This window comes from Aotus nancymaae, unplaced genomic scaffold (genome assembly GCF_030222135.1).
Source record: "Aotus nancymaae isolate 86718 unplaced genomic scaffold, 86718_ANA_hifiasm-v0.15.2.pri h1tg000009l, whole genome shotgun sequence".
In the NCBI taxonomy this organism is placed as follows: Eukaryota; Metazoa; Chordata; class Mammalia; order Primates; family Aotidae; genus Aotus; species Aotus nancymaae.
In genome coordinates, this window is record NW_026988420.1 from 2,128,697 (window position 1) to 2,137,993 (window position 9,297).

The window sequence follows — 9,297 nt, forward strand, 5'->3', positions numbered from 1 at the left end:
GTGGATATAAACAATGTAGCTACAGCACCAGTGAGAAAAATCCCGGGTTCACCCATCACCAGGCAGTCCAGTGTCAGCAAGTAGTTGACTTCAACTTTTGAAAGATGAACACCCAGTCTAAAACCTGCAGTTGCAGTTCCACTTCATGGATGCTGAAGGTTCCTTGGCCACCGTGACAGGAGAAAGCTCTCAAAAGCTTTCCCCAGAGTGCTTATACAATCACCTGAGACCCTCACTCAGAAAGCATGAGAACGGAAGAGGCTTTCCTGCTGTTCCCTGTGGATGTGTCACGAGCTCCCTTCTGGAAGTTGGCCAATCACACGTGAGAAGTCCACCTTCACATCTTTTTTTTTTTTGTATGTATGTTTCTGATCTGGGCACTAATGGGGGCACCGACTGCCCCCGCCAGTGAATCAAGACCAGTAGATTCTCTCCGAGTGCTCCAGCACACCAGGACGAGAGTTGTGTCAGGATGTGACTCTAGTCTCGGCCACCCTCACATCTTGGCAGGTAACTCTCTTCATATTTCAGAAGCACAGAAGGATACGTATCTAGCTAAAAAGCACTCATGGCCTGAAGAAAGACAAAATAATAGAAATATAAAATTAAGTACTATCTTAGTTTCTTCACACTACTTTAACAAAATACCTTAAACTAAATGGCTTATAAACAACAGAAATTTACTTCTCCTAGTTCTGGAAGCTGGGAAGTCCAAGATTTAGGTGCCAGTAGATTTGGTGTCTGCTGAGGGCTGACTTCCTGGTTCAAAAATGGCACCTTCCAGCTGTGTCTTCACATGGTGGATGATATGGTTTGGCTGTCTCCACCCAAATCTCATCTTGAATTATAGTTCCGACAATCCCCATGTGTTGTGGGAGGGACCTGGTAGGAGGTAATTCAATCACAGGGTGGTTACCCCCATGCTGTTCTCGTGATAGTGTGTGAGTTCTCACGAGATCTGATGGTTTTGTAAGGGTTTTCTCCCCCTTTTGCTTGGCACTTCTCCTTCCTGCCTTCACGTAAAGAAGGACATATTTGCTTCCCCTCTGCCATGACTGTAAGTTTCCTGAGGTCTCCTCAGCCCTGCAGAACTGCGAGCCAATTAAACCTCCTTCCTTTATAAATTACCCAGTCTGGGGCAGTTCTTTACAGCAGTGTGAGAACAGACTAATAGAGTGGAAGAGAAGAATTCCTCTCGATTCAGCCCCTTGTAAGGTTACTAATCTCATTCATGAGGGTTCCACTTTCAGGATCTAATCACCTCCCGAAGACCCCTCCCTCCTAATACTGTCACATTAGGGGTTAGGTTTCAACATATACATCAAGCGGGGAACACAAACATTTAGTCCATAGCAAACACATTGATTTATACCATTTAACTAGCTGTAAGGCCGGTGCCTCCTTGGGAGCCGAATGGACACGTCCTTCTCTCTCCGCGCCTAAAAACTACGTCATCATTCTGAGCGCATTGCTCAGCATTTGCCTTCTCCACGCGGGCTCCCCCTTGCCCATTTCCACATTCCAATCTCAGCCCTGAACCCGCCAAAAATTTTGAAAAATTCCGCCAAGTACCTGCCTTATGGTAGCTTCCCCCGTATGTCCTCGACCAGCCCCTCGTCCGTGCTCACTCCCTTCATACCCAATGGAAATGCCCCCGCTTTGTTCACCTCGCCCGTCCCCAGTCTTTTAATACCCAATAGAACTACCTTGTCTTTGTTTCCCCGTAGTCAATCAGCTACTTCTACTCCCTATAAAACCCCGCGCCCCAAGAAGAGAAGCGCAACTTCTTTGGCCCCTTTCCAGGACCATAGAACCTTGCCCGGGAGCTGAATAAATTGGCTTTTAATTCCCTCACTCCGGTCTCTGTTTCCTCCTTGAACTCAAGGAGAAGTCTAACACTAGCTATCTTGATGCTTTTAATCCCTTGAACTGCTCATCTCTGGCCTCACAGCTTGTGCACTGTGGGTTCTCCTGTTCGAACTCTCTCCGCACAGCTGCCTGGCTCACCTCTTGCTTCCTCCAGGCCACTTCCCCATTGTCACCCAAGCAGGGGGACTCTGATTAATCAATGTAAAATAGCAACACAGGCCCAACACACACACACACACACACACGCCCCACTATATGTTGATATTTATATTTTCCATCCCATGTATCACCGTTTGACCTACTATCTGTTCACTTCTTTGTTCATTGCCTCTTCCCTCCCACTAGAATGTAAGCATCACAAAGACAAGGTCTTTGTCCATTTTATTCCCTGTTACATTCCCAGCTCCTATAACACTTGATAGATGCTCAAAAAATATTTACTGAATGAATTATGCCTTTCAAAATAGAGAACTTGCTTCTTAATATTTATCAATCTAAAATGAGGAAGTTTCTACTTGTCCACAACTTTTCCCATGATTTTAGAGGGTGTTCAGAGAGCAAGAGGTTGAGAAGTGAGAGATGTATGCTTTTGTTTTTTATCTATTGTTACTCATTTAAATAAAAATAAGAAACTAAAATACACACGCAAAGTTCTCAGAACAGAAGACACACTGAGACAGCTCTGTGTCCCAGAACCAGGTTGAAAATCAGTGTAGCTTAATGCCAGATCCAATTCCAATGTTAAGTCATCTCATGTGACCTATCTTTAGAGAAAACGGCATCTGATCATGGATTCAGGGGCTCCTGGTTAGAATGCAATAACGTTGTAGAGAGTGAGAGGATATTAGCTGGAGCAAATGTCCACACTCTTACATGTTGTGATATGGATTCCCGGATCAAATCCCCTCCGATTTGACCTAGTGTTCTGAAACAAGCATGAATACTCCTGTGGCCCCTGCTGCCACCGCCTCCACCATTGCTGCCATTTCCCTTCTGAGCCCCGCAGTTCTGAAACTCCCTGATGCTCAGGCCTTGGGGAAGAACGAGCAGACTGGCTATTGTTCTTATGGTGCCCCCAACCCCATCCTAGTTAAGATGGGAGGAGCTGGCCCCGGGAGAGAACCAAAGGTGCTGGTGGAGAGGGAAGCTGAGATGAAGCCACTGGTTTTTGCAAACACAGCATTCCTTGATGTAGATAGCCTCAGGCACTCTGAGTCCAAGGAGTAGGAGAAGATGGATTAATACCAGAGCGCACAGACTCCAGAGGGAACTGAGTAACAACAGACATCCAGCCAGGCCCTCATCACCACCCAGAACAGAAATCCCAAGTCAGCCTGTACCCCTAAATTGTCCCCAAGCCCCTCCCTGTCTGGTTTTCAGCCAAGAAGAGGACCAGGTGGCTTGGCTTCCTGCTTTCTGGAGATTTTCGTCCTGAGTAAGGCTCCATGAGGTCAGTGAAGCCAAGTGGCTCAATGTGTAAATAAAACCCCAGGTAGCTGGTCCCAGTATCAGCCACGGGTGCCAGTGCTGGTGCACAGTGATTACACAGCTTAGGATCTCATTCTGAACCTCGCTAGGCTGAACTCGCTGCAGTTTCCCAAGTTCCCTGTTTGGGGGTTGCAAACCCTCTGCCAGTAAAACTCTTCTGCTCCCAACTGGTTGGCTTGGCTAAGCTTGGAACTCAGCTAAAGCAACACCACCTCCAGGAAGCCTGTAGACATCCATAGCCTGGGACCTCCTGAGCATCCGCAGCATCTTGTGCAAAGCTCCAGTGCTACATGAATCCCACCGGAGATTGTCCTGTTGGCTCAGCTGTCACCTCCCTAGACTGTGAGCTACTTGAGGGCAGGAACTACCCTGGGGGTCATAGGTCTAGAATACATGAGGCACTTAATAGATGCGTATTGAATGAATATGTGAAGAGGAAGAGGTATACACAGGTAAATGTTAAGAAAATGCAGAGAATGAAGCACTTATTTTCCACTAAATTTCTTGGGGAAGAAATATTTTAACAACTCCATGAAAGGTGAGATTGGATTTAGCAGGTGGAAGCTGGGCAGAGGGAGGACCCCTCAAGGTACAGGAAGTGCAAGAAGCATGGGTGGGCAGCACTGTGGCCTCTGCCACCTGCTCGCTGCTGTGGCCTTGAGCAATCTATCAAGCCCTGTGCCTCTCATTCCCCATCAGGAAGGTGGGAATAATAACAGCACCCATTTCTCAGGTTCTGAGGATCAGATGAGCTAACACACTCCCAGGGCTCAGAACAGCAGCTCTGGGCGCACCGCAACCTGGCCAGACTTGTGGGTTTCTTGGCTCACATGCTCAAAAATCATGCTCTGTAGGTTCAGTGATGCCAGCCAGGTGCATGCAACTGGCTGAAACCAGCTTGTGCACCTCCACACTTACACATTTTCCATGACCTCTCCACGGATTAGCACTGATAAGACACACTAGATAAAAAGTGTCTCCAGAGGAAAACTGTGCTCTTACCAAAGCACTTCCTAGTTAACTTGAAACTTCCTGATAAAGCCTTAAGGGAACTGAAGTAATGAATAAATCATCTTCTTTCAAAAAAAAAAGTGGTATAATTGCATACAGTAAAACATGCAAATCTTAAATGTATAGTTTCATAAGCTTTAAAAAGGGTGTAGAGCCGGGTAATGACCAGCTTCATAGAGAACATTCCCCTCACCTCAGAAACTTTCCTCCGCTGCCCCTTTCCTGTATCTCCTCCTCACCTGGCAACCCAGGTTTTGGTTCCCATTCCATAGGTGAGTGCTGTGGCTGCAGCGCTTTACACACAAGGAAGCCTGCGGAAAGGACTCCTGGCTTCTGCTGAGTGTGATGCTTTTGGGATTCATCCATGCTGTGTGTGTATTGGAGGTTTGCTTCATTTCACTCTCTCGTCGTAATCATCTTTAAGTGGATGACTGATGTATTTCAGCAGGCTTTGCCATATCATTATTCATTAATATTTTCTCCATTGAAAGAATATTCATATTTTAAAATTTACATTTCTCATGTTTACCGTGATCTTATTTCTTTTATAGAATTAAGATATAAGCTATCTTCTTCCAGTAACACATCAATAGACTGACAATATCCTAGCCTAGAATCGGGAAACACTAATTGATGGGCTCAGCGCCCCATTGTTGATAATTAAGGCCATCTGCTTCAAATTGTCATCATAGAGGGAAACCAAATCCCAATTACAAGGTAAAGCTTCTATAAGTTTAGCTGATGTTGACAGATTGTGGAAGTGAGGAAGTGTCTCTGTGGATGAATTGCAAATGAAGGCAGCTGCACACTGAGGAAAACTGAAACATTTTGCCCTAAAAAAAGAGAAAGGAATGTGTCTTCTGGAAATAGTGTAGCGATTTGAGCATTGTGACCCCGAAAATGACTAGCAAGGGCCAAGTAAAGGTAAAATCTAAGGAGACTGGGTGGCCGGGAGGAGGGCGTAGAAGCTCCAGGATGTCACCAGAGATGATAAAGAGAGGTGGAAATCATAGTTTTAGCACCATTTTGTAACTGCAGGTAGAAGCGAATATTGCCACCTTCTCTATGCTCTGTTGACTTCACAAAAAAAGATTATTCAGAGGAAATTATGAGAAAATTCACTGAGTTGGTTCTACTGAGAGTGCAAGTAACTAGGACTGTAACGGGCGTGTTTCCTTCACAGGCTGGTTTACAAAATCTTGCCCGTCTGATATGAACAGTTTTGTACAACTTAGTATATGCCCAGTCCTCCAAGTGCCTAGCCTAGGACAATGCGGTGTATTCAATTATGAGTGAGGTTTAAGAAAAGAAAAAGGAAAAGACAACCAGTTTTAATACAAAGATGTTATTTAAACCATGTGAAGCAGAGCACCAGAACCCACCAACAAATGAAAAATGTGAAGTTAATAACCATTAAATTAAAATATTGCATGGGGGGGCTGGGCACAGTGGCTCACACCTGTAATCCCAGCACTTTGGGAGGCCAAGGTGGGTGGATCACCTGAGGTCAGGAGTTTGAGACCAGCCTGACCAACATGGTGAAACCCATCTCTACCAAAAATACAAAAATTAGCTGGTTGCAGTGGCATGTGCCTGTAATCCCAACTACTCGGAGGCTGAGGCAGTAGAATCCCTTGAACCCAGGAGGCAGAGGTTGCAGTGAGCCAAGATTGCACCATTGCACTCTGGCCTGGGCCACAAGAGTGAAACTCCGTCTGAAAATAAATATAATACAATATAATATAACATAACATAATGTAATATTGCATAGAGCAAACAAAAATGCGACCAAACATCACCATGAATTCAGAAAATTTATGGAAGCAATTGCCACACTGGGGAAAATCACACAGTTGGGAAAGTCATGTAAACAGGTCTCATTTCCAGCAGATAATTAACAGTATAAAAGTAAACACTAAGGGAGAGAATATTAGTAACTAAAAAGTTGATGGGTGGATAACAATAATACTACTATTAATATTATTTTTGAAGCAGAGTCTTGCTGTGTCGCCCAGGCTAGAGTACAGTGGCACGATCACTGCTCACTGCAGATGTAGCCGGGACTATAGGTGCATGCCATCACACCCAGCTAATTTTTTTTTTCTTCTTTGTAGTAACAGGTTCTTGCTATGTTGCCCAGGCTGATCTCAAACTCCTGATCTTGAGTGATCTTCCCTCCTTGACCTCCCAAAGTGCTGGGATTACAGACATGAGCTACTACACCTGATCAGATAATATTATTAATGAAAAATTTCTCATAGAAGGGAACTAGTATATACCATATGAAGAAATACAGGAAATAAGGTATCATATAAAGTGATAATTATAAAGATATTTTCTAAACCAGAAATATAAACTTTTCTGAATTTTATAAGAACATCACATAAAGTACAAAATAAGAAAAACAAATGACTTAGTGACTCTAAAAAATTATAAAAATAGAACATAAATCAAAATGATACAATCAGCCTAAGAAGCAACGTATTTGCCACATCAGTCAGTATAAATGGGCTGACTTACTTTTTAAGGGTGTTAAATCAGATGAAAAAACATATCTCAATTCCATGCTATCTACAAGAGACACACCTAAAATGTGTGATTCAGGAAGGTTTTAAAAGAATTAGCATAGATATTCCAGGAAAATACAAACAAAAATCAAGGTCACAAACTCAATGTGAGATGTGATGAAATTCAGATGAAATGTATTACACAGGAACCAAAAAAAAGCAATTTATGATACATCAAAAAAATTCACAATTTAGATAACATTTATGAATACCTAAGTACTAACAATAATCAGAAAGCTGAAATTACAGGCATTACAAGAAGATAAGGAAGAAATAACACTACTCATAGCAGACTTTAATCACGTCTTTCAGCCCATGGCAGATCATGTAGAAAAAAATAAATGTAAGTATATGGAACATTTCTGTAAACTCTGTAATCTGAAGACATAAGTCTTTCTTCAAATGTTCATGAAATGGCAATAAAACTAACCACTAGACCACACACACACACACACAAAAACCCAGTAAGTCCCAAAACATAGGAAAAAAGAGAAATGTGATTTTCTGATCACAATATCAATAAACTAGTAATCAGTAGGAAAACCAGAAATTTAAAAATACTTTTTAAACTAGACATTTTTAAAACCCTTTTAAATAATTCTCCATTAAAAAAGAAATAAATCCATAATTGCAGAATTTTGAGAAACCAACAAAATGAGAATGCTACATATAGGAGTCTACAGGATTGAACTGAAGCAGAGTCCAGAATAAAATCCACAACTTTAATAATGATATAAATCTAAACAAGAGAAAGGATGAAAGTATTCAAATGTTTAAGAGAGAGAGAGTGAGAGAGAGACAAAAGGAAAGAAAAAACAACCTAAGGATTAAAAATAGAAACTAAAGTGTCTCTTGACTGGGGCAGTAATAAAGAAGCAAATGAATTTGATAGCAGAAAAACTTTAAAACTAATAATACATAAAACCAGAAGTTGATCCATTTAAATAAACCACAAAATAGACAAACCATTAACTAACCCCAAAAAGGAGAAAGGGATAAAAGAAGAAAGAGGAAAATAAGCAAACTAGACAACATGATGCCAAAAGCTGAAAATATCGCACAAAGAGAAAAGTCAGACACACATCTTATTTATAAATACTGACTTTAAAATTTTAAAATAAGAACCTGGTGGCATGAGACAATGGTGTTCTCTCTCAACATTCCTATTCAACATAGTATTGGAAGTTCTAGCCAGAGCAATCGGGCAAGAAAAAGAAATAAAGTGTATTCAATTAGGAAAAGAGGAAGTCAAATTGTCTCTATTTGCAGACGACAAGATTGTATATTTAGAAGAGGCCATCATCGCAGCCCAAAATCTCCTTAAGATGATAAGCAACTTCAGCAATGTCTCAGGATACAAAATCAATGTGGAAAAATCAAAAGCATTCCTATACCAATAACAGACAAACAAAGAGCCAAATCATGAGCGAACTCCCTTTCACAATTGCTACAAGAGAATAAAATACCTAGGAATACAAGTAACAAAGGACAGGAAGAACCTCTTCAAGGAGAACTACAAACCACTGCTCAAGCAAATAAGAGAGGATACAAACAGATGGAAAAATGCTCCATGCTCATGGTTAGAAAGAATCAATATCGTGAAAATGGCCATATTGCCCAAAGTAATTTATAGATTCAATGCTATCCCCATCAAGCTACCATTGACCTTCTTCACAGAACTGGAAAAAACCACCTTAAACTTCATATGGAAACAAAAAAGAGCCCACATAGCCAAGACAATCCTAAGTAAAAAGAACACAGCTGGAGGCACCACGCTACCTGACTTCAAACTATACTATAAGGCTACAGTTATCAAAACAGCATGGTACTGGTACCAAAACAGAGATATAGGCCAATGGAACAGAACAGAGGCCTCGGAAGTAATCCCACACATCTACAACTATCTGATCTTTGACAAACCTGGCAAAAACAAGCAATGGGGAAAGGATTTCCTGTTTAACAAATGATGTTGGGAAAACTGGCTAACCATGTGCAGAAAGCAGAAACTGGACCCCTTCCTTACACCTTATACAAAAATTAACTCCAGATAGATTAAAGATTTAAACGTAAGACTTAATACCATAAAAACCCTAGAAGAAAACCTAGGCAATACCATCCAGGACATAGGCATAGGCAAGGACTTCATGACTAAAACACCAAAGCAATGGCAGCAAAAGCCAAAATAGGCAAATGGGATCTAATTAAATTTAAGAGCTTCTGCACAGCAAAAGAAACAATCATTAGAGTGAACTGGCAACAAACAGAATGGGAAAAAATTTTTCCAAGTTACCCATCTGACAAAGGGCTAATATCCAGAATCTACAAAGAACTAAAACAGATTTACAAGAAAAAAAAAAAACCC

The 9,297-nt window shown here is 41.6% G+C and overlaps 1 non-coding gene across 1 annotated transcript; it reads right to left on the reverse strand.

The window, feature by feature from the left end:
- Positions 1 to 360: 360 nt before the first annotated feature.
- On the reverse strand, positions 361 to 491 carry LOC135273890 (small nucleolar RNA SNORA3/SNORA45 family). Its single transcript, XR_010341678.1, has one exon. It is a non-coding gene; the product is annotated as a small nucleolar RNA SNORA3/SNORA45 family (small nucleolar RNA).
- Positions 492 to 9,297: the final 8,806 nt, after the last annotated feature.